The sequence below is a fragment of the Puntigrus tetrazona genome, chromosome 18 (assembly GCF_018831695.1).
Source record: "Puntigrus tetrazona isolate hp1 chromosome 18, ASM1883169v1, whole genome shotgun sequence".
NCBI classification, from domain to species: domain Eukaryota; kingdom Metazoa; phylum Chordata; class Actinopteri; order Cypriniformes; family Cyprinidae; genus Puntigrus; species Puntigrus tetrazona.
The window spans coordinates 25250859-25276964 of record NC_056716.1 but is presented as its reverse complement, the minus strand read 5'-3'; the positions used below and the strand labels follow the sequence as shown (position 1 = coordinate 25276964).

The 26106-nt window shown below is 37.6% G+C and overlaps 1 protein-coding gene across 1 annotated transcript in view; it reads left to right on the top strand.

Annotated features, from left to right (window-relative positions):
• zfpm1 (zinc finger protein, FOG family member 1) overlaps nucleotides 1–26106 on the top strand; it is a 67530-nt gene that overhangs the window by 6000 nt on the left and 35424 nt on the right. The gene's annotated exons all lie outside the window — the stretch shown is intronic.

Below are 26106 nucleotides of genomic sequence, written 5' to 3'. Positions count from 1 at the left end.
AGCACGGATATCTCAAGGGGGCTTTATGCAAACAGTTCAGCTGGGTGTATTTGTCTGAACCATAAGGCTGTAGATAAAATCTATAGGTCACATCCCAATGGCATTCAGGTGAGTTTCTGTCCCAGAGTGTAAAATATAACACTCTGGGATAGTAACAGTCTTTACTTGCTTGCTTGTTATGGCTGCCAAGAGGCAAATGTAATCAAATTCACAAGGTCAGGTTTTTACTAATAATTTAATGTTTGTGTTATTGAGGTTGACTGGTTTTAGATTTTCTTCCTGTTATTTCATTTTTCATCTAGTGTTTTGAACACTAAAGCGTTCTGTGTGAATGCCCTTAACATGTCAGATTGAGATTAAGTGAACCTGTAAATAATGTACTTTTGCACATCCCAAGTTTTTCAGTTTTAGACTTCTTAGACTTTTTTTTTTAAGAGTTTAGCATCTTAAATAAGTTCTTGAGTACATAATGTTTGTACTAGTGTATATTTATTATGTAAATATAAAGTACAAATGTAAAATATATTTAATACAGATTATACATATAAATACAAAAAGTATTTATATGTATATAATTATATTCATATAATTTATATTATATAAACATATATTTAATATATAAACATTCTATTTTTATACATTACATTTTGTAAATTAAGAATGTAAAAACTTTTATTTTGGCTGCGATTAACCGTTGCTCATCACTAATAAATACAAATAAAATATAAGTTATAATTATTGCATAAAATTCTGTATTTGTGTGTGTGTGTGTTTTTTGAAAGATGTTTATTATGCTCACAAGGATGCATGTTGTGAAATTTAATAATAATAATAATAATAATAATAATAATAATAATAGTTTTAAAATTATATTTTACATAAAAATCTAATTTATATCTTAATAAATTTAATAATTATTACAAAATAATTTCATATTTAATATTACACTTAAAAAATACACACATCATTTACTTGTTTAAGATATGGATTATGGTCAACAGTTGATTTTGAAAATACGTAGTCTGCACATCTCTACTATGAAACTATCCCTGGCCTGTTGTACAATGTGAAAGATAATGCTGTCTTTAGTATACCTATTGCTCATGGTGCGGAGAGCTCAGGCTTGGGTGTTATATGCCAGGCAGGAGGCTCTTGTGGGAAGGGAACACCGGGCATGTTTCATAAGGAGAGGCGGAAAGAGAAGAGATAAGCACAGAAGGGCAGCTGGGACAAAGGCCCTAGAAAGAGGAGAGGTTAGACCGCCTCCAGGGAGCCACCCCTGAACAGAGGTGGTCTAGACCAGAGTGGCTCCTCTTTCTGCTCTCACACACTCCGCTTGGCCAGCTCTAGAAAGAGAAGGAAGACCGCCAGAGATCAGCCTCGGACCTCTTCCAGCCTCTGTTTGAGTGGTGTATGTGTATGTGAGGTGTGAATCACATCAGTTCGGTCAGTGTGTGTAAGCCACATGCAATGTTGCGAATGTTCATACATGTAAATTTTGTAGCCGAACTGCCAACAGTATGTGTGAATTCAGCACATTTATTAAGTCTTTAAGCCTTTCGTGTCCTTTTTAACTAGCACGAAACGATGACATGAAATGCCTTTTTTTGATTCCTATTGCGAGTTTAGCAAGTTGCGAACATTTACCTTACATTAGATTTGTGTTTATCTCCCTTTCTGCAAATCAACTGGAAAATACCTGTAGCATCAAGTTGGAGTAGTTCTTTTAATAGTTTCCTATTAGCATTCACTACAACATATCTTGTTTAAACCAGTCAAATACATAGGGATATATACAGTGCATGTCATTTATATTATATGTATGCATAGTATAATTTATATTAAAGTATATAATTGGCCGTAATATGAAATAATTGACTATGCTTTAATATGCTTCTAATAAGTAGGTGAGTCATACTAACATGAAGGTTAGGAGGATCATGTTTTAGAAACCCGCAGAGTTGAAATAGGTCAGTTAGTACTCCAATGTGCTGTTTAGGAATTTATTGTTTGGTCTGTGACTTCTATTGAATCCATTTATTGTGCAATCCTGGTCCAATTCCAAAGAATGTTATCTTAACGGTATCTAAAATGAAATCTTACCTGTCAAAGGTCATCATTCATAGGGTCTTATCATTTTGGACAATCAAAGAAAAAATATTATCATTATCATGATGATTTTATCGTAAGCCTTGTTAGTAAGTCGCAGGCGGTAATCACAGCGATTGTGGACTTTTGGACGTTCTGTTACATACCCAGAAAGCACTCTAAAAGTCAAGGATACTTCCTCTCAGCCTGTCAATCAAAGTCCTGTAGATGATCCCAATGAAAATACTATCACTACACGGATGATTATACAATAGGACTGTCGCTATTAAAGGCATAGTCCACTAAAAAATGAAATTATGTCACGCGGATGAGTAAATAATGACATGAATTTAATTTTTGGTTGGATTATGACTTTAAAACATCATTTAACATGGACTTCAGTCCTCTAGGCCTTCCCCGACCTCACCTTTCCTTTTACCTTTCAAGTTTCATTCTGTCAATCAAAGTCTTGACTTACCAACCCTTTTCACGTAAGCCCCTCCTCCATCTCTCCCCCTTCATTTCTGGCCCGCTTTCCATTACCCCAGCTCTCTGCCGTCCCCAGTATCTACCACTATCTCGCTCTTTCTCCCCTGACCCGCTCTCCCCCTCAACAACTGTCTCTCTGTAACCCCCTCGCCCCCCTTTCTCCCGCCTCTTCTCCCCCTGTCTCCAGTCAGACCTCTAGCCTCACTGAACCAGGTCTTAGCGGTATGATAATGTGGAAAGTTGAACTGGCCCCATTACAGCTTGGCTGATGGCAGCGCCGATAAGGCCCTTGATAATGGGTGCAGATAGAGCTGACACAGCGGTCCAATAGCCAGCCCTCTCTCTCCCATTATCATTCCTGCCCACCGATGGGCTCCCAGCGCACTATCTGCTCTCCATTTCCACTCCTGCAACAGATAAGAATGGAAATACTGACTTCATAGCTGACTGATTAAAGTGTCTGCCTTTCTTGATAATACACAGATAAATTATGTTTTTTTTTCTCTCCCTCTTTCTCTTTTGCTCCTTTCCTCTGTCTCTATCGCTTTCTCTCTCCCCCTCTCCTTCTGTTTCTCTCACTCCTTCCCGCGCTATCTAGAAAGGAGAGGGGCGGCAGGGAGAAAAACGTCTCCTCTGTTAATTTCTCTTTCTTTGTAGGTTTATTTGAGAAGGAGAGAGGAGGAACGGGGGGAAAGGAGGGGTATGTGGGAGAGATGGCGAGATGGTGCGGTTAATAAGAAAGTTTTGCAGGGCGGGGGGGAGTGTGATGGGGGAATGACTCCATTCAAGTGCCTCTCAGGGACTATTACATTTGGAATCTTGTCGACTGACACTCTACGACGCGCAATCACATCGCCATCTGCATAAACAAGCGCTGCCTAAACGCTCGCGCTCGGAAACACTGGGTCACCCGACCGCTTTGAATATTCGCTCGGGTTTGGCGTTGTTGGAAACGTAGCACGGGCTAGTGACCGGCGATTTTTCTCAGGGCAACCGGAGGAAGTAGCCAGGCAGCGCGTGGGCAGCCCCTATCGCTGCTGATGACCTCCCATCTGCAATAACACACTCTTCCAGCGTGCTTTTTTATCACCGATTGCTTCACAGAGATAGCGTGCTGATCTAACTGATTACATCCTTTTTCGTACAGTAAAAACATGTCCATTCTGTCTTTCCCTTCTTGCTTCCACCCATCCAGCTGTGGATTTTCCTCTCAAGCTTCCTGGATCACGTTGCTGATGTCAGAGGTGTGCCATTTAACGATGATCTGGTGGCGTACCTTAAATATAGGGTGTCCTCATGCTTCGGCCATAAGTGGTGATGTTATGCACACGTGTTCTTATCTGGGTGGAATCAGGGATATAGAATATAATCGATGTAATGGATTTCTTGATGCTGATAAGCCCTTTTCCTCTTTTCAGTAATATTATTATTTTATTATTATTGAATATATTTTTCTGTGCAACGCCTTTTAATATTTAGATGAAATTTGACAGAACATAATGATGACGCCTTATTTAAGCTTAAATTTAACTATGTATATGGGTCAAAGACAAAAAAGGGTTTAACCATAAAAACAATGCAAAAAATTGTGTAATATTTAGTGTTTTTTGTTTAAAGTAATTGCATTTTTTTTCTGAAGCAAAAATAAATATCATACATTTTTCCCTGATTCACTAAATTTACCCACTAAAATGTCATATGCAAATGTCATACGCATATTTACAACAAAAATCAATTTATGACGCGTTGAATGATGAATTATTCACACCAATTAGTTTTAATTTTACTTTTTTTTTTTATTTTGCCAATAGGTTTTTTTTTTTTTTTAATTTACTCAATAAAATTGAATAAGCTTCCTTATTATTATTATTATTATTATTATTATTATTATATTATTTTAATAGGTGCAAGCCAACAAGAACGTTGCCTGAATTTTTACACAAATATTGTGTAACCAAATTTTATTCTCCAAAAACGTATTTGAAACCTTAAAAGTAGACACTTTACTTGGCTTTCTATAGGCATAAAATAGCTTGAATTTCTTGAACATATCTACTTTACCGAAATTAGTTTATCCACCTGTTGATACTTCACTGAAAATCTCCAAAGTCCTCTAAATAATAAACACCAGCTAACATGTTTAGCAACAGAATATTTCTGCTGTCCTTTACTGCATTTACTGTCGCTTTTCAATAACTTAATACCGGAAGTTTGGGCCAGTTGGCGTTGAAATTCTGTTGTACTGTCTACCTCACTATCTGTCCTTCTATCTTCCTGTCTTTCTGTCTGAGCGTCTGTTCTCTGCTTACATAGAGAGCTCACTTAAACTGCTCTCTTAAACAACGCAGTATTTGTTCAGGGCACTGTAACTGACCTTGATAGATTAGAAAAGCTTTCTACTTTCTGTGGGAGTATGAGGGTTTGAAATTATTAGTATACATCTAAACCTGTCCATTTCCCCCCCCAGCATTTGGTCTAGGAAACACTTTTTTTTTATTTAAACAAGAATTTCAAAAAATACGTTTGAGAGTTCAGTGTTTTTGCTCCCAAAATCTTGACAAACCCTCTGACACGGCTGCGTTCGCACAATCTCTCCAGCCGTGCGTCTGTGTGCTGAATTATTCACATTAGCAAGCCTGTAAAAAGCCTGCATAAGGTTAATTTGATACCAAAACCTTGCCTAGATTTTTAAGGGCAGTAGACCTTTTTTTCAGTTGGGCTACAAAGAACAGGGAGTGGAGGCGAAGAAGAAGAAAAAAATAACGAAAGCATGATAAAAAGCTCTGATAAGGGAATGACTGCGTTGTGTAGGAGTTGATATCAATGTTATCTATCTGTCTTTTTCACTCTCTTAGCCCTTCTGTTGTTTTTTATGCCTTATCTCTCTCTACCAAAATGCCAGGAACAAAAAGGGAGAAAGAAAAGAAATTACCGTACGGATTATTCATGGGGCCTGCTGATAAAGCGGGTGATGCAAAAATTAAGAATATACGGGGCTATTAGTTTTTTTTCCGATGGCAGTTGTTTTGCAGGATTATTTTTTTAGGAGGGAAGCAAGAAAAGATCAGTTTATGTGCCCGTTTCTTTCTGTATTTGTCAAAGAGTAAATGTTTGGACCTGAGTTAACCCCTTCTGAGCTGTCCCTTAGCAGACACGCATACCTTCATAACACACACACACACACACACCTCCAGACCTGCTGGTCTCTGATAAGGCTAACCTCAGTCTGACCCAAATAAAGAGGCCGAACACAGTGGACAGGCGTGCTGCAATAGGCGACAGGCGTCTGCTGTTGTCGAGGACAGTTGATTGGTGATCGTTAGGGTGCAGTGCAGTTCACGTCCAGCAAAAAGGGAAAGAAGGGGATGATCCGTGTAATTGACCCCGCTTTACACTTATACACGTCTTTTGGCAGGCTCAGTTCAATGGCCAATAACCATCTAAACATTTTTCATTTTGACAGTTGCGTTATGAGCACGATTTAAAGAGACAGTTCATCGCAAAATTAAATGGAAATATGCTGTCTAATTAAATCCTTCTATTTAGCTGTTTTTCTCAGGTTTGATTCATAAGTTTAGGGCCGGTAAGATTTTTCAAAACTGTTTTCTGCTAAATGTTATTTATTGCTGTCATGGAAAAGCAGAATTTACTGTCACATCATTAAGAAATCCTTTCTCTATTATTATCAGTGTTGAAAACCATTAATATTTTATGGAAACCAAGGTTTATTTATTTAATTTTTTATTATTTCTTTGGTGAACAAAAAATAGAAATCTTAGAAACATTAAGAAAAGTCTTCATTTTTGATCAGTTTAATGTGTGATGCTGAAAAGTACTGATTTAAATATTAAAGTGCCCTATTATGCCATTTTCATTATTGCTTTTCATACAGTGTATAATGTAGCTGTATGTGAATGTAAATCTTAAAAAAAAAAAAAAAGTGCACAATAAATCAAATGATTGTCTCCTAAAATAAAGAGTGTACTCTATACAGCCTAAACGAGTCTTGACCCTGCCCACAAACACATCATTTTACTGTTGACTGCTGTACGCAGTAGAACAATCACAACAGACTGGCCCATCTGACCAATCAGAGAGGGGTAGGCCTTGGAAAGGAGGGGTTTAGAGAGTCGAATCTTAGTGAATCTTAGAACTGTTTGAACAAATTGTTTGAGAATCACTGGGAAATCGGGAGATTATTAAATGCATACTTTTGAGAAAACAAAAGCTTTTTTTTTTACCTTGCATGCATGTAAACCTATTGTAAGAGACTCCTAAATCAATATTAGGATAGGCATAATAGAGGCACTTTTAAAAAATAAAATCTGTCTGACCTTGTACTCTTAAACAAGTGTTTGTTGGTTGTTTATTGTGTTACTATTGTGTTACTAGCCTAGCAATTCATAGTAAAAACCTTCAGTTTCTGAAAATTTTGGAAGATATAAAAACAGTAACTTCTGTCTTTATCCCTTGTGTTCAATACAGTGCTCACACATCTGAGTGTAGTCCAGTCAGGAGTCTTTCTGTGGAGTCCTTGTGATCTCCACTTGACCCTTTTTTTTTGACTAGTTTTTTTTTTTGACTGAAGGTCAGGTGGTACTCCAGTCCTGCGCCCGCCCGGACGCTTCAGATTTCCTCTTGTCTTTTTTGCCTCAGGCTGTTGTTTGTGAGTTCAGCCTGTGTGTGGAAGATTCAAGTGTACATTTTGGGCGTTTAAGCATGTATGGTTATGATAAAATGTGCTTTACTTCCACAAACGTGCGGTTCTGCAATCTCTTTTTTTTTTTTTTTTGGACTTCCGTGATTGTTTGCTTGTTCTAAGAACTGCCTACTTTAACAGAAAGATACCTGCTAAATGTCATGTTATGTGACCAATCACAGTTTTGCCTTTACTAACAAGTAACAATAGCACTTTCAAATTATGGTGCCACAGATGATGGTGAAAACATTGGTGGAAAATGTGCATCTACATTGTCATAATTAAATATGTTTTTTTTTTTTTACATTCAATACATGTCAGATGCGCTATGGCTGGGTTATACATGTCATTTAGGGCTTATTCATACGTTTGTTTCTCAAACCCGTCATGCTGCTTAGCTGGAAATGTTTAAATGCATGCAATTTTAGTTTGCCTAATTCCTTACTTAGTGTATGCACTTTCCATATTATGCTTATAAATCTGAAACATACTTCAGCACTTTTTAATGTTGAGAAGTCGCACACAAAAGCAATATGCAGCATTTGAGTTTCTGTGATACCGAGCATTATTAAATCAGATTGTGGAGTGAAAGGAATGTATAATCTCTACGAAAACTGTCATTTTAAACCTGTGCTACTGTTAGAGCCCATTTTGATCGCAATCTCTTGGTGAATATCCCTTACTTGCGCGCACACACACACACACACACACACACATGCGTACGCACGCACACTTGGCTCCTTTGCCCTTTCCTCTTTGTGCCGTCTATCCTTCCCTCTCTCTGTTCTCCCTCCGTAAGCAGTGAGTCTTGTCTAAGTATTAGTATTAGAGGCAGCAGTGTCCCCTGAAGTAAAACAATCTGCTGTAATCTATCAGTGTGTTATCGGCCTATCTGAGAGCTGGAGCGAGCCGGGCCGGGGCCATGGCGCCGTGCTCCGGAGCTGATAAAGTTTCAGAGTTCAGCGATGATGAATGTTAAGAAACTACACCCTCGTTAGAGAGGATGTGGACTTGGCAGGGACCATGAAGGGGGCCGCACATGAAAGGAAGGAGAGAAAGGAAAATGTTGGCACCCCTCGCCAGTCGCCAGGTTAGAGGTCAAGACCCTGTTATTCCACAGACATTCCTGCTTTCCACTTCACATTATCTCTCCTTTACTCTCTTTTAGTAAAAAAAAATAAAATAAAAAAATCTGTATTTTATGCACAGATATATAAAGTGTAACAATACACTCACGTCACTATTTGGTTCAATACACTGATCTCATGATACAGTGCTCTCACAATACTATAAATAGAGGTAAAGTAGACCTATGATAAACAGAAATGTTCATTTAATCAGAATAGAAATATTCTCCTTATTTAAAAAATACGGAATTATGTTTGACAAATATGCTTGCCGGTTCGAAAAGTTGTAATTATTATGTCATTAAAAGCATTTTATTTTTAATTTAAACTTTTTTTTTTTTATATAGTATTTTTATATTAAAATCATTGTTACACTCCCACAAATATATAGCAATAACAACACAAATATCTAACTAAATAATAATTTATTCCAAAGTTTAACTATTTTCCTTTCATTTACAATTAGTTATGCAGTTAGTTATGTATAACATACCTGTAAAAAAATCTAGTAAAAATATACTGTTGTGGAATTCTTCTTGGGTATAAGGATGACAAACACAGAGTTGCAGACAGAGATACAACACTGGAGATCGATTATGTCTCGATAATTCAATTCAGCTCCTTTAAACCCCAAAAAGTTAGATTCCAAATTGACACTTATTCATATTCTACTTAATAAAAAAAAATAGTAAAGCAATCAAGAGTAAAACATATAATCAAAGATGAAACAATGACAATAACCACACTGGATGTAAATGAGCATAGTCAGATATAGTATTTTTCCATTGTAGCTCAGGAGCTGCTCGTTGTTCTATTGTTTTGCAAAAGGTGTTAGACATATGAAACTAAATTTACCTTCCAAATCGGTCTGAACTGGTTCTGCGGTCAGCTCTGTTTGTGCAGTAATGAAAAGAACATTGAGCTAGTTTTCCTGAACACAATATATACTCTTACAGTTAAAACCTTACTGTTGAACTTTGCGTTAATAAAGGCAATACACTCAAATAATGATACAGATGATAAATGACAGCAGAATGTATTATTTTGTTGTATTGCTACGTAAAAATGAAAATTGCGAAAAATGTTTTATGTATTTTTTTAATATAGGAACCAACTTTCTTAATGTACTTGGAAAATAGCAATTTATTTGCTATTGATTTATAAAAAGCATTTTAAAATACATTTTAATGTAAAAAAAAAATTCAGTGTCAAGCGAAGGCTGTAAAAAATATCGAATTAATTGTTTTAGCTATACGATCCAGCCCTAATTTTAACTCCACATATATCACTATATCTTGATGATAAAGTTGCTGTCTTAGCACAGTCTGTCTTAGCTGGAGATTGAAAGTGCTTATCTCTGCCTCTAATAAACTAGTACAGTCGCTTCCCTCATGAGAAAGTTTACAGAGGACAGCTGGATGTCATCTGGAGTGACTGCTTTGTTGTCCTCTGCCATTAACTAACTAATTATTTTGGGCTTGTGAAAAACCAGCTTCTCATATCCAGACTCCAATCCCACGAACAACCGCAGAACCGAAGGCAGACCAAGCACACAGCATGTCCTGCCCCAGCACTGTCCTCTGGCCCATCATTCCAGTGACCTCTCTGCCTAAAGCCAGCACATCAGCTGCTCCCATCTATCAGTCCGTGTGTCATGCCTCAAAGTCCCCTGATGACGATGCATTTGATAAGAGCGAGTACTTAGAAGTGCACAGTGCAAATAGCCGATAAAGCATTATTTTCCTGACAGATATTAAGTGCTTAGAGTTCAAATTTCAGGCTAATAGCTTTTCGGAGTCTTTACTCAAGATTTGTTGTGGTGTAACAAAAATAGCTCAGCTCAGTCTTGGGAGAGATGTGCGACGTTTCATCAGTGCGAAAACCTTCAATCTAGTTCAACTAGGTGATAATAATTATCTGCCTAAATATGAAGTGTTGTTATTAATTTATTAATATTGGAAATGTAATTATGATGCACATTTGCCCAATTTTTACATTTTAGTCTTTGTAGCCACCTATCGATCACATTTCTTGATTATAAGTTTATATCGGTATTTGATGCTTAATTGTGCATGTGCATTTTCTCTATTTTTTACAAGTAGATGACCTTTGTTGTCATCTAATGCTCACTTAAATTAAATTTTTGAAAATACTAATAATTTAATAACATTTTAAATGTAGATTTTGCAGATGCCCAAAGTGATTAGTATACATTTTCATACTTTATGTTTTTATTTTAATTAGATAAAAAAAAATAATAGAACCATTTTAAGTTTAATATTGTTAATTTATTGGCTATTTGTTTTAATATATGAAAATAATTGTATTTTCATATGAAAGATTTTAGATTTTGTTTAAAAACAATTTATATTAATATTAATTATCGGCACATCCCTAGTTGCCAAATTTGGTATTTAAGTGAGTGACTTATTGTTTTTATATAACATGCCTAGTTTGTATGAAAATTGCTGTCCTGGATTGCAGTGGAGATTATTATTAATATAATTTTTTTTCCGCAAGCAGTTTATTTTGTGAATCATGCCTTGAAACCACCAAAAGTGTGCGCAAATAAACATCGCTAAAGTGTATATAATTCATTCTTCGTGTACTGGACCACATGTGACCTTCTTAAGAGCATGCCTTTCATTCCCTCCTCGTGAGAAGTCATCTTTGAGTCTCCCGATAAACAGAAAGGAATTCTCAGTCTTAAAAGCTCTTAAAAGACGGGTATACCATTGTGATCATGACAAAGTTCATGAGCGTATAATGGAAGCTAATGTGACGCAGGGCGCGGGTAGCTTTGTTCGCAGAAGTGCAGAGCGTTTAATAGAATCTGATAGGCGTCAGTCCCCGGGCCCAGAGGACAGAGGGGGGACTGCGCGCTCATCAAGGAAGTCTTTGCTCATCAAGGGAGTCAGGCGCGCTCTGAAGGAATAATTTGTCAATAATTGGCCGTGTCAGTCTCGTTTAGACATTTGATAATGTCCCGTTTCTTTAGGGTCGGCCCGGCAAATATCTCCAATGAAAAGCAGCGCATGGCAGCAGATCCCGGCTCCCGATAGCACCATTAAGGGCTTTAGAAGTATTTTAGCTGAATTCACACAAAGCAAAAATAGATAAATAAATAATGAAAAAGAAAAGTGGAACATCAACTGTCAGGGAAGTGATATGGACTATAAAAATCAGTGGGGAGGGTTGTGAGATAAAAGATTATCCCTTTTTTTCTGTCGCCTTATTGCCTCCTCAGCCATCACTGAGGCTAATTCGCTTACTCAAGCAATAGAGCAGACTTACAGTGCGGTGTGTGTGTGTGTGTGTGTGTGTCCTGTGGCCCTGTTTTAAGAACGCTTACTCTAGCACTGCAGTATCGAATCCAAATTTACTCTGTGTTTAGCACAGGTATCCGTTTCTGTCATTTTTGTCAAGTGCTGGATTTATTGGGGATCTTACAGAAGTTAGGCGTTCTTCTGTCCGATCTCAAATCACTTGAAAAAGCATGGGATCCATTATCCGTTCGGAGAGGCCAAGCATTCCTTTCTGCAGATATGACGGGAGGTCTATCTCTGAAATATCTCGCAATGGCTAACCTTCATCAGATTGCCCAAAATCCTTGATGACAGTCACATTCCAGAGAGCCGCGCGGATCATTGGTTTGTGGAGATGTCAGTATAGCAACACAGGCTTGTGTCCGACCGAATGCATGTTATCGTATGCATCTACGGCAGTGTCGTCGGATTGTCAGAGTTTGTGTGAGGTCCGTGAGCTCTCCCCTGGCCGTAGTTTGGAAAGGTGTTCCTATCAGAACAGAGATCAGCCTGATACGAGCTGTCAAGCCCTGCTCGTGTTCGCCCTGTGACCTTTTAGTCAACTGGGCCCAGTTTGCATGCACGGTTGCTCTTTCCTTTTTATGCAAATGCACTCTCAGAGGTTGCTGAGAGAAGTCTCTGCCCTGCCTGAAAACTGGAGTATATTGGTTTTACTACGGACAATATATGAGGCATTGCATTTTTTTTCTGTTGCTTTTTTGTTTTGGTTGTTATATTTAATAGCTTGGAAAGTTTATTTTCTAAATCTTTTTCATTAAGTTTTTTGATCCGTATCTTTTAACTGACCGGAAAATCAATTAGAATTCAATCTGATATTTGTCTTGATTATTTGCATAGACTTTACCACAAAATATATATTTATTTTTTTAATTTGATAAATTAGGGATGCCCTATATTAATGGGATTTATGTCAGTAAGCAAATTTCAATATTATATATATATATATATTTTTATATCTCTCCATTTATAATGTCCATTCACTTGTATCATTTAAAAAGTTTATTTTGATATATATTTTAAATTGTATTATTAATTAATTCTAACGACAACAACATTTTAATATCAGGCATTTATGGGTCATAACAACAACAAAAAATAACCACTGGCTTATCAGTATCAGCCAGAATGTTTATATCGTTACATCCTTCGCAATCATATTCAATGTTTTTGAAGTCTTTGGAAAGGAATGTAACACCGTCATCACACCACCGTCATGCAAATGTTTCTAAAACCTAGTTATCACGTGGAACGAAATTTCACACATGTATGTGCCAAACCTCTGTTATGGAATATGGCATGCTCTCACATTAATAGGAAAAACTATTACAGTCAGTGGGGTACTGAAGTGCAGGAGTTCTTATTAATCAGAAGAGTGATAAGTCTTAAGAGTTGAATGATGAGAATGAGAGGATTGTGGGTAAAGGGCTTGGCTGGTTAGGGAGGAACGAGACAGACACATTAATATTCTCTTTCCCGTGAAAGTGTTTCGCGAAAAAAAAAAAGGAAAAGAAAGAAACGAGACATCTATCGCTCTCACCCCATGCTTTTATTTCCTATTGCCTCATCTTAAATTTCCATTATTCACCGCAAAAAAGCCAAGCCAAGCCTATTCACACTCCTCTCTGACACCGGCGGCCCCCCTCACGCACACGCTCACATACATTCACTTCAACCAAACACCATTATTAATCATCCCTATCGGTTTCTTCCATCTCCCTGCTATTTGCTGTTTAATCACTAAAATAATATCGAGAGGGGGGGGTAGAGGGCCCGTTACCATGGCGACCAAATGGAAAAGGTCAGGGTGAGTTTATCTTATCAGCGATAGAGAATGGTTACTAATTACAGATAGGTACTACCAGTGCTCAGTCCACAGGGCCCTGCCTTAAAACACTATCAGCAATCCACACCAGCCTGATATTAAAATTATCTACAGTCATCCACATACACACGCAGACACACCTCATCCTGGCACACATCGGACGAGACTGGCCTCGGCTCTCTGTAATGTCCGCTAACCTCGCTAATTCACAAATTGCACTTAAAACTACTGATAAACGACGACTATGCTAGCCGTCGAGAGCTGCACTGCTAGCTTTGATTTACGACAAGGCCTAGCGTGGATACCATTAATGTTTCACACTAATGGTGCAACCTTTATCAGTTTGAGTAAGTCATCTTCAAATATTTGCTGTATTAGTATGCGTTAATTGTCGTGAAACTAATACCTAACATCCTGACAACAGAATCCTGTTCGCGGGTGACGAGGCGTTCTGTTCCTCTGCTAAGAGCCACTGAACTGGCTTTGTAACCACTGAACTATTGACCCAAACTGAAGTGGCTGTTTCATTTAGTTGGTTCACCAGTGTTCTTCTGGAGCGAGTCGTTCTCATTAATGTTTCCTTACCATCATTCGCGGTTAATGACAAACCAGTTGTAATTAGATTTAGTGAGGCTGTGGAGATAACAACGCTAATTAATGGTAGGTGTTTGTGTACGTGCATCCGCACACATAATGTTAAAGCAGTAGTTCACCCAAAAATGAGGATTCTGTCATTATTTACTCACCGCTTGTGTCTTTTTCTTCCAGTGAGCAGTGAAAGTGAACGTCGTGGACATTCATTTTATAATGAAACTGCTTTTGGGCTGATTGGTGAATAAGTTTTTTGTTTTTGTCAAATCTATTTGATGAATCTATTGATCCAGATCACACAACCGTTCTGAATAATTTCTTCATGAATCACTGATTCAGTGATTCAGCAGTCAGCTGTCAAAAAGCTCACTATGGGTATATTCAGACATTGTTTACCCACCATGTCTAAATGGTATAATTTTTTTTTTTTTTTTTTTTTTTTTTTTTTTTTTTGAGTACTACAAGTAAATTGTTGAATATTGTGGATCCTCATTTGATATATTGAAGGTAAATTAGTCTGATTAGTCAAAGAATGTTTGTTTTGAGTCAGGTCTTTTTGATGAATCTTTTGATCCAGTTCACACAACCGGTTTTAGTGATTGGTTTATGATCACTGACTCTGTCCAGCTGTATCTGTTAAAGGCTCATTAAAAGTTCCTTTCATTTGTTTATTCAACTAGTAAATTAATTCCTTCTTTTGAATACAAAAAGTGAATTTTTAAAAATGTAAAGTCAATTGTTTGAGCCAGAATCTTTTGTTCCAGTTCACAAAAAATGATTTGATCCACGAATCACTGAAACATACTGGGAATATCAACTCAAATCATATAGCGTTCATTACAATTAAAAAATACATGACGTATGGACTACTTTTAATATTTGCATGATTTTGTGTCTTCTTTTGAACCTTGAAAGCTCTAGTTTGCAGTAGCGTAGAAAGTAGTTTTTTTTTTGTTGTTTCCATCTCATTTTCTTTCATTCAGTACTTTAACAACTTATTTATGGGTGAGAATTTATGACAACATTTTTGTCATTTTTGGGCGGACAATCCCTTTAAATCTGTGTATATCTGCTCTTTTTGTGTAACTTTTTTATCGTTGTACGTTTCTGTTAAAGAGAGCAAACAGACATGTTCTGTTTGTTCGCGTCTTAGACATGCACATCAGAGTATGCTGGTGTTTCTGTGCGCTCCTTCATTTATCATCTTTGACATTTGGCTGTGCTCTCTTTATCTTCCTCTCATCTGAAAAGAACACATTTTTCCCATCAGAAATCCCGTTGTGACTTTTGCGTTCGAGGGGTGGTGATACTTCCTTTCGCAAACGGCATCTCTGTACGTATCTTTCCCGGGCTGCGTTCCCTCGTCTCACCCCGTCTTTTCTTCCCCCTTCTGTACTGCTCTCTCTTTCTCTCAACATGGATGTTATCGGAGGCACCGAGGGCTCCAGTGATGCCCTGCCTCTTGAAAATACCCCCTTTCTTTCCTGCTGCCAGCTGTGAGCTGGTTTATATTTAACATACCTACTTCGTCTACCCTCACCACCCCCACCCTACGTTCTCCATACTTATCTCTGGCACCCTCACACATCGCTGTATTTTTATTTACTTTTTTATTTTGTGCCTGTGCAACAATGGTGAAAGATAACATTTCAACAGCAAATCCTGCCTCTTTCCCTCTCTACTATCCTGCAGATATGTTTTTGTGTGTGTGTGTGTGTGTGTGTGTGTGTGTGTGTCTTGTGCCTCAGATGTGGCACATACGTACATGCACGTCTGACCACAGCTGCATAATGTGAATGCATGTGTTTCGTATGTCTTGTGAAATAAATTTAGATGAGGTTCCTTTGCAATGGGTTTTGTTGGGTTTAAACAGCATGAGAGGGTGCTTTATTTTAAAAAAAGTATTACTCACCCCAAATAAAAATTTTGTCATTTACTCACCCTCGTGTTTTTCCAAACCTCTGTGACTTACTTTCTTCTGCAGAACACAGAGAAAGATACTTTGAATTTTGGCAACCCAAAAAAATGATTTTCTAACTTTTTCTAAAAATATATTTTTTGCTTGCGAGAGTTCTACCGTATCATTTCCTGTCCCTCATGCGCACCTCAAGAAAATGTTTAAACTAGTAAATATAATTAATGGGTTACATGACAGTGAGAGGAATGAATAGTGCAGTTCTGGTTGCTGAAGTGTTTTAGTATATATGTGTGTGTGTGTGTGTGTGTGTGTGTGTGTGTGTGTGTGTGTATAACCAGTCAGTAGCTCACTGTGTTGTCTGTTTTTATGTGCTTTTATGGTGATTAAGTCATAACAATCATATAAGAGCCATAAAGGGCTTTTCTCTGCCTCTTGACAAGAAAGACATCCATCTCTCATGCTCACAAAAGCTTGTTTTATTTGGTCAAAATTCAGTAAAAGCCGTGTAATGAAATCAGAACGTAAAAAATAATTTAAAATAACTGTTTTAATATATTTTTTTAAAAGATTATTTATTTCTGTCATAGCTAGCTAGGGTTGCACGATTGGCCAATATGTAATGCAGTGTGCCGACGTTTATCGTGCATCCTTAGTCATATCAAATGTCCAGCAGCCATTACTCCAGTCTTCAGAGTCACATGATCCTAGAGAAACTATTATGATGATATTGATTTCGCTGATCAAGAAACATTCCTTTATGATCAGTGTTGAAAACAGTTTTGCCGCTTCATTTAATTAATTTAATGCATACTTGTGGAATGAAAGTACTGGGAGTTTGTTTCAGAGTGGCTGTTTATTTATGTAGATGTAAGTAAATATACATGTCGTCATCATCATCAATAATTCTATCATTATTCAAGCATTCTATATCTTCCATAATTGTTTGGAAACCTGCCGAGTTATTTAGAAAATCTAAATAAAGTGGAGGACAAGACAAACTCTCCCGGTGTAGATCTGTCACTTTTTTCGAATTTATGCATCTGTCATTCACAAATTAAAGTGTGATTCTTGTGATTTATCATATTTTCTTCCTGACGGTTTGAGTCGCCGCTCTCCGCTGCTCTTCTTTGGGGTATCTTGTGGTCTGTGTGTTTGTGTGATCTACCGTGTTTAGTCTTTATTCAGGACTGGAGCAGCTGGTTACGTGTCTGCACGGGGGAGTTGGAAGATCCGCGCAACTCTTTGTCTTCTTGAAGCTCAGACCTCAGGGTCAGAGTCTGGATAAACGGTGAAGGCCGCTCGCTCGTCTGTGTGTGTGTGTGTGAAGAGTGAGAATCATGGTCTCTAGTAGGGGGATGACGATGGATCTGCTGTGTTCTGTCAGAAGAGAAAGTGAATGGCATGATGGAATGGTGAAAAGAGGGAGGGAGAGGAGATGAGAGGCGTCTCCTACACATACCGTCGCGATGGCTGCCTCTCCCTTTTCCTCTGAAGAGTCTCAGAAGCGTTCTGGGTGAAGATGAGTCTTAAGAGGGATCGCTCTCATCCTCCCTCTACTCTTTCAACCCATCTGCCTCGCCGACACATTCTGTCTCTGACACATTCACTCTTAGATATAGTATAAAACACACACATAAGAGTGCAAACATGCAAAGTGTCTTGGAGGTTACGGCGTCTGATATTAATGTATGCTTGTGATATTCGTTTAATCTGCGCTTGTTTCTTTTGTTGGCTCATGCTGCTTTAATTGAAGAAGTTTTCATGGGAAAAGAATGTGTCTGAATATTGCCTCAGGCTTATCCAAGGACAGCTCATATCAATCAAGTTAGGGTCTGATAACAAATGCAACAATGTCTTAGAGAGGCCGTTCACCAGTACTATGAGAGTCTCTTTTACCTGGTTCGGTGTTTGATGAGGTGAGTGTCATTATAAATGATATCAATATCTTTTGTCTTTAGACCTCCTTAAAAAGGATAATTCATTTAAAATTAAAAATCTGTCATCTGCTGTACGCATCTACTCACCCTCAAGTCGCTCAACACATTTTTTTTCTGTGGAAAACAATTATTCTTTTCAGCTAGAAAATGTCCAGTATAGTTTTTCCCTTCCTTTTTGTACTAGAAAAGTTTTTATTGAACTAAACTGATTTTTAATAAATCATTTAATGTTTTATTATAATTAAAAACCTTACCTGTTGTTGTTGTTATTATTATTATTGTAGCTTAGCAAATAATCTGTTCACAACATTCTAGCCATCCTATAACAATTAATAAAATAATAAGAAAAATATAATATTTATATTATTTACTCATATATCTTAATAAATTATACTAATATACATTTCTGGTGACCTAAATTTTCATATGCTGACAGTGCAATTAAAAACAAAAATCTGTTGTTATTATTTAATGTTTATATCGCTCTATAGACTTCTATTGTAAGTGCACAAGTGAATATAAATTGAAGACAAAGCTTGAATTTATTGGAAACAATCTTCAGCTAAAACATGAATGTAAGCAAACATACATAGGATAGTATGCGTGCCTTTCTATATTACGCTTGTATGCGTGTTAACAGGTTGTGACCCCTGCGTAACCCCACAGCTCTGTTTGCACCGATACTCATTATTCCATTAGACGCGTCTTGGCAGCTGTTGCCCTGACCTTTTGAATAGACGGAGAGCTTGATGCGGCTTAGAGACTCTTTAGCTAAACATACACGTATGTACGTTTGCGTATTGATCTGAGCCTCTATTTGGGTGGTGGGGAGGCGGAGAAGTAGGGGTACTTCATACAAAAGAGCTGTTAAATTGTGTGCCAGATAAATAAGCATGATAATGCGATGTCCATATGCTTGTCAGATTCTCTAGCTCTTTCATGTCTCTAAGCTCTGTTCTAAACCTGCTGCGTATTGCTAACTGTTGTTAGCATGACGTTAAGCTAATAAGTTATACAAAAATACTGTAATAATGTGTCAGTTTTGAATTGGAGAAGTTATCCGTTTTGTGGTATTTATTTAAATGTTAGCACATTAAAGACAGAAACATGCTTCGGGTTTTACGCATACAAAAGTTTCTTTTCTTTTTTTTTGTGCTAATTAGTTTAGCAAAGTTTGTCAAAATGCGCATTACATTATCAGCCAATGCTTATAATTAGTTTCAAAAATTATAAAACTGAACATACTTAATTCAGAAACGTATTGTGGAAATCTTAAGCAACAACAACTCTGTTTAAACCGCTACAAAAGGTTGGTCAAAAAAGTTGGAATAGAACTACAGGATAGAAATACTGCAAGCACTGGACAAGGATGGCATTTAAATGGAGTATACTTTGAAAGCTATGCGATTGATTTGATAATTTTTAGGATAACAATTTGCCGTTTAAGTATACAAATTGAAATTGTTTATCCACTCTTGTGCTTTTACTAAGACGAATACAATGATCTTTCATGCCACATTAAAGAGCGTCAATACAGCATTTGTTGTTTGAATTTCATTCGAGCGATTACTAGGTTGGAGGCGCACTACAAATAATATTTGTTTGTTCACGCATCAAAGCATAGACTAAAAATTGACTTTGGAGAATTTAAGAATCAGTTTTGTCAAAATTAAGATTAATTGCGTTTAAATGTATTACTACCGTTGACCTAACCCAGATTTCTCTCAGCTCATTGGCTCTATGATCTAGGCTTTGTACCGTCTTTGTCAAACTCCTTAATTCTTAAGAACATTTCCGCTTTAAATCGTAAACAGAAATTTTCCGCTTCGTTCCTCCTGCACTTGTGTAAGGTGGGGTGAGCGTGGCGCAAGGAGAGGAGGAGAGATTGAACTGGGGGGAGTGAAGTTGCCAGGCAGCCAGAGTGGAGACCCTGGACTATCGAAGCCAGGCACGCAGACAAGAGCCAGAAGATAAGCTGCCTGATAAAAGATAGAAAATAGCAGCAGATTTCAACTTTCCCACCATCCAAGATTCGCGAGGAGGAGGGGCGGCTGAATCAACTACTTATTTCATCCATCCGTATCTGTCTTTCCCCACGAACAACTTGCAAGTCTATTGAGAAGGCGCGCGCACACCCACACATTCAATCTTAGCAATGGGTGTTTCACAAATAATATACGTGCGCACACTCTTTTCCAGTCCACCAACATCTATCCTGACCTTCAGAAGAAAAGGTTCCTCTGCATTACATGCTTTTCATAAAACTCGTCCGTTTCTCTCGCTCACTACTGGCTATTCCTTTTCAGTCATTCTCATAAATACTCACACACACCCTCTGTTTCCTATCGTATCTTTCCCACTCTGCAAACAAACACAGGCACACATGCTCAGATATGAGTTCGTTTACTTGCACGTATAATCTGTTTAGTCTATTTCTGCTGTTCTTGCGTTGAGAGGAAGCTTGGAGGGGTGAAGCAGATGTGGCTCGGCGTAAGACGTGCGTGTGGTGAAGTACCAGTAGGGAAAATGTGCCTTCTCACCTCTCCAAGAAATGAGACCAGCTAATGCTTAAGTTCCTCAGCGAGTGTTATTGCCTTTACTTATCATTTGTCCAGATTATTTACAATTACATAGAGAACTACATAGTATATGATACTGTTATTGTCTTTTTTTAAAGTTGCAGAGTTGTTGTTGAATAAAACTATTATTATTTATTAATATTTTATTCATTTATTTATTTATTCAACGTCTCACTGACCCCAGGCCTTTCAGTGGTATCGTACAGGCCAACAGTAGAGGCTTTTCTGATTCACTATTCCGCATTTGCACATATGAATGAAAGTGGTAAAAAAAAAATTAATCTGACTTTGTCATACCAGGTTCCCATAGTTAAGGAAACCCCATCAGGGAATATTAAAATCATGATTTAAAGGCCTGGAAAAGCCATATAAATTTAATACAATCATAAGAAGTCATGGTAATTTCTATAGTGAATATATTTATGCTCAGCTCTAAAATATCTAATTGGGTGAAAATTCCTCTTTGTGAGCAAAATCTCTATTAAAGGATTTTTTTCCCGTTCATTAAAGGATGGAAAAGTCTCGGAAATTGGCCTTTTTCACTCCTTTCATCCATGTGAATGTGAGGGTTTTTCTTTTTTTTTTTTTTGTTAACCACAATCTTATGTAATAACTTGAAATATAATTTTTCCAAAATAAGTTTATAGACCTATATGTACTGAGACAGAAATAGTAAAACTGCGCTTGCAAGAGTTCCAACGGGGGAAAATAGACATCAGTAGATTATTTTTTTCCTCTACAGGAAGGCTCTGATAAATTGGTGAGAGCAGGTTTGTTGATCTGTACTTGCAGGGGTAGTTTTTCTCTCAAAGGGGCATGAGAAATACCCTCAGATGCACCATTCATCTGTATGGCGAGCCGACCGGCTTGTAACCTTAGAGATATCGTTGCAGACAATCGCACCTGCCCTCTGTGGACACAAAGAACAATTTCCAGAGGAGGGGTAAAATCTGATTTCTCCCCTGTTCGGTGAATCCATCTTTCTGTTTTTATTCCTCCATTCTTTCTCTCTCTTTCAGTCTCCGGCCCTATCACCTCTCCTTGACCATTATCTGGCAGACAGCTCCTGCTCATTAAGGAGTTAATTTTCTTCTCTCTATCTCTGATTAGTATAGTTGAACCTAAAGCACTGCAAATTCTTTAAATTTTCCTTCCCCGTTATCAAAAAGAGAAAAAGGGGAATGGGGGATATTTAATCGTTTAAGTAGTCTTCCTGGGGAACCGCTGCTGCCGTTTCAGTTTTTTTTTTTTTCTTCCTTCCCTCTTCCCAGCAATGTAAAGAAATCCTGCCGAAGCCGCCCAGCTCAGTAATTCAGTTTTTAAAGCATGAAAAAAAAACGACTTGATGAAATTCCACTATCAGCTCCGAACCAATATGCAAAATATCTCGCTGGAAATCAAATAGCTATTATGTTTTCATTTCCACGTCGGCGTATTTGCTTAATGAAGAGGAGACAGATCAGACCGGTAGAGTCTGCAGGAGGCGATAACCGGGAACGGCTCGCAGCTATCCACACAGAGTGACGCTCCCAGTCAGAGAGAGAGAGAGAGAGAGAGAGAGAGAAGAGAGAAAGAAAGAAAGGAGAGAGTAATGGGGAAAGGAAAGAGCTTGCACAGGCGAGAGAGAGGCAGAGAAAAGGTACAGACAGTACCGTGATGGAGGGATGTAAAAAGCAGAGAAGGAAGCGTAGAGTGAGAGAAGAAGATAAGGAAATCGAGGGATGTCTTTAAAATGTGCCTCTTTGCAGTGTCCTGGGCTCACGGCTGTTTGATGTTTGACAACCTGCTGACAAATCCACGGCGAGGATCAGTCAGACCCGTTTGAAGTGCTCCGATGCCCAGCGCACATGAATATCATCACCACACATTATCACCTTCCAATAATCAGTCATTATCATAAGTATTATAATCACTCACTCGTGTGATTTGACTGATGGAAATGAGAACAGTATCTTCCTGCACTGTTTACTCTTTTTATTTCATTATTAACGAGCCTCGTCAAGTATAACTATATTATTTGTTCTGTGCTCGTGCTCGGTCTTAAGAGTTTTTGATTAATTATTCGTCTTTGTTCTTACACTTTATGTTCATGCTTTGGCAAATACAAAAGATATTGCGTAAATATACTGCGGTTCTTGCGGGGTTTTAATCGCAAGCCCCTCTCCTTCTCTTTCTTTCTTATGAAATTTTAGCTCAGATTCGAAAGAAATTGTACAGATATATTTTACTTACCTTTTATGTCTTTCGAAACCTGCATAACTCACATCTGTTTATTGTAAAAGGAGTTATTTGCAGCAGAATATCCAAGCTTCATAAAAGTGGATGCTGACCGTGACTCTTTTTGTGAGTCAGACTGTCTTTTTTTTTTTAATTGTCTTGCATTGTGACGGAAAATATTCTGTGTATGATTAAAGTAAACAAATCCTTTGCAAATAAACTGTGACTAGAACCACTAAAGAGCCATTGGTTGTTTGGGGGGAAGAAAAATGAAGTATCGTGCTCTGTTTTGCTAAAGGTCAATTGCATGTATAATTCAGCTAAAATAACCAGTTAAATGCTGTTTATTTTATGTTTTTAATGAAATATAGCATGTCACACTACCAGAGATTTTTTTTTAATATTTAATGGATACCAACGATGTACAGCATAGATTTCCGTGCTCCGTAGCCTTCAATTGTAAGTGTGTGACTGTGTAAATAATACCACAATTTCTATAGAGACTCCGCATTACAATGATTATTAATATTGCACCGCTGCCTCGTTTTCATCCATCATGTAAGTGCCCGTTTCTAATTGTAAATGTTGTCTCGTCAGTGAAGAGACACTTTTGCCCTGTAAGTTTTACTGAACGAACACAAGGGTGCTTTTCACCACCTCATTTCACACCGCATGCTGTGTTGGCAGAAACGGAGATGGTAAGGCTTGGCAAAGCAAGTGAAAGTCCACTCCTGTACGTGTCCGCAGAGGTCCTGCCAGTGCTGCGCAAGCCCCAAGGCTCCCAGCTTATCTACAGCTCCAGCGATGCTGGTGACACGAGTCCCGTCCAGCCAGGCCTCTGTCTCAGCACTCGACTGGCTCATCAATCATTTCAGCACATTTTCAGCTGGCAGATCAATAGCTCCTTTTACCTGTCTGTGTATAAACTGATCAGTCTTCTCATCAGCTGTTTTAGTACTGAGAGATCTGTTCGAAATGATACATTTGTGAAGTCTCCTTTTGATTTATGCGGGATGCTGTGCTTTCAAGTGCCCGGTCTAACCCTTGGATCCGTCTAATTAATATTACTAAGAGTGTTTTAATGCCCTTGGCTATGATCAATGTGTGTAGCCACTTGTGCTTGAAATTATAAGTCAGGTACCGCGGTACTTCCCTGAATGCTCACACGCACACACCATAGGCTTCCGGCTCTCCTCGAAGTATCTTTCTTCGCAAGTCTCCGATTTCCCGATACAAGCTGTGTTTTTTTTTTTTTTTTTGTGTGTGTGTGTGTGTTTTTTTTCCGCTGTGTTTGGGCTGTTTGGTAATGTGGTGATTAACGTGAGGGTGAGGGAGTTTGTTCGTTTAATCAGGGCTCAGGTTTGATGTGTTGTCTCTTAGTTTAATCACTGCCGCTAAGCACACTGGTTTGATGTGGACGGAGCCGCTTAATAAAGCACTATCTCCTCCGCCTTCATCAGCTTTCTCACTTTGTTCTGCCTGTTCGAGTGCCAGTTAGAACTCAAAAGTGATTTTTTTTTTTTCCTTTTGCTTTGCATAATAGACAGAATGGTTTGGAGGTTTAGTTCTTAAACATGGACAGAAAGCTAAGTTGTATTTTTTTTAATTATAGTATAGAATTTCTATTTTACATCATAACATTAATATATTAATAATAATTATAATTGTTATTATTTTTCAGGTTTAATTTAAATTTCATAGTGATTTTTTTTTTTTATGAATCATGCTCTTATTCTACATATGTGCCAGATTTTTATTTCTCTCCGTTTCTCTCTCTCTCTCTCTCTTTTTAATGTATTAAATGTACTACAAATAAAGTTGTCTGCTGACTTTTTGCCAATGTAGGCAATCCTTTTTCTGTGTTCAGTTCTGTGAAAGATACATATTATTCCTCGTATAAGATGAAGAGGTTAGGCAGAAACTTTTTCCGCGCCATTTAATGTCTGTAAGCAGTGATGCGGCGATTTATTCATTTAACCAGAGCAGTAATAGGAAAGAAAATCATAATTCAGACTTACATTTAAACACGAAATGTAATTGGAATTTTAAACAGAGGAGCCCCTTTGTACAATTATGATTAAAGGAAAATTAATTGTATGAAAATGTCGCCACAGATATAGAAAATTAGATCTAGCAAGGCCCGGACTACATTCTAAAAATATGGCGTATGGGATCGATCTTTTTTACTTTTCTCTCTCACACGTCCTTTATTACTAAGGTCCAAATCTAAGTGTGTTAATTTTATCTGAAATTACAGTGAACCATGCAGGCGTGGAAGTCGAAATTAGCCTAAAGATGTTTCATTTACAAAGACAGAAACACTTTGTCAGGGAGCGATTGTTTCCAAGCATTATCTCCGCCTCGTTTTAATTGCTTTGGAAGTGAAATTAACAGAATTAGAAAAATTGCCTTTGCCTTTTTCTACAAGGCTCTTTATTCACGGGTATTGTTGTGTGCTTTGTATAGATTATAGGCCTCTTTGTTCTAGGAAGTGTAAATATATACGCCTCCAGTCACGGCTTTAGCTCCGAACAATCCTCTCTCTGTTCATCACAACTTAATGAAAATTAATTTACCAAAAACTGTGGTAAAATCCGATTTTCCAACCCCTGGTAATTTTGCTTTAGATGCAGATGCATCAAATAGTGGGTGTCCTGCTTGAGTTAAGCGCAGGGAGAATGTGCTTTTGGTGAATTTATGTGAATTTATCTTAACTATGGTTTTGCTCATCTTAAACCTCATTAGAATAACAATACTGTCGGTGACGGTTGAATTAACATGCAAACCTCTTTGGTGTCCACTACAGCTGCCCTTGTCTATCGCATATCACATTATAATGTTATTTGTTTTTTTGGTTTTTTTTACCTTGTTCTCTCTAAAAATAAATTACATTTTAAACCGATATTATATATAAAAAAATACACAATTTTTTTCCAGTTTTTAAGATCAGCTAATTAAATAGTTATTTTTAAACACCAACATTTGGTTATCTTAGTTGGAAAATGTACTGTTTTGTTCAATTGGTGCCAACTGGGAATGTATTGAGTTATACAAATGAGTTAATCACTCTGGCCAGTGATACAACACACACACACACACACACACACACACACACACACACACACACCATGTTCATTTACTTCCTTGTGGTCTGAAGCTCTGGGATTTCCAACCAATTAAAGCTGTAAAAGGCATGTAGCAAGATGGTTTGAAATGAATCAGAATTTTCTTTCTTAATCATGTACTTTATCACTTTTTATTTACAGAACACCCTACTTCCTTTAGGACATTAATAGGGTATATTCGCATTATC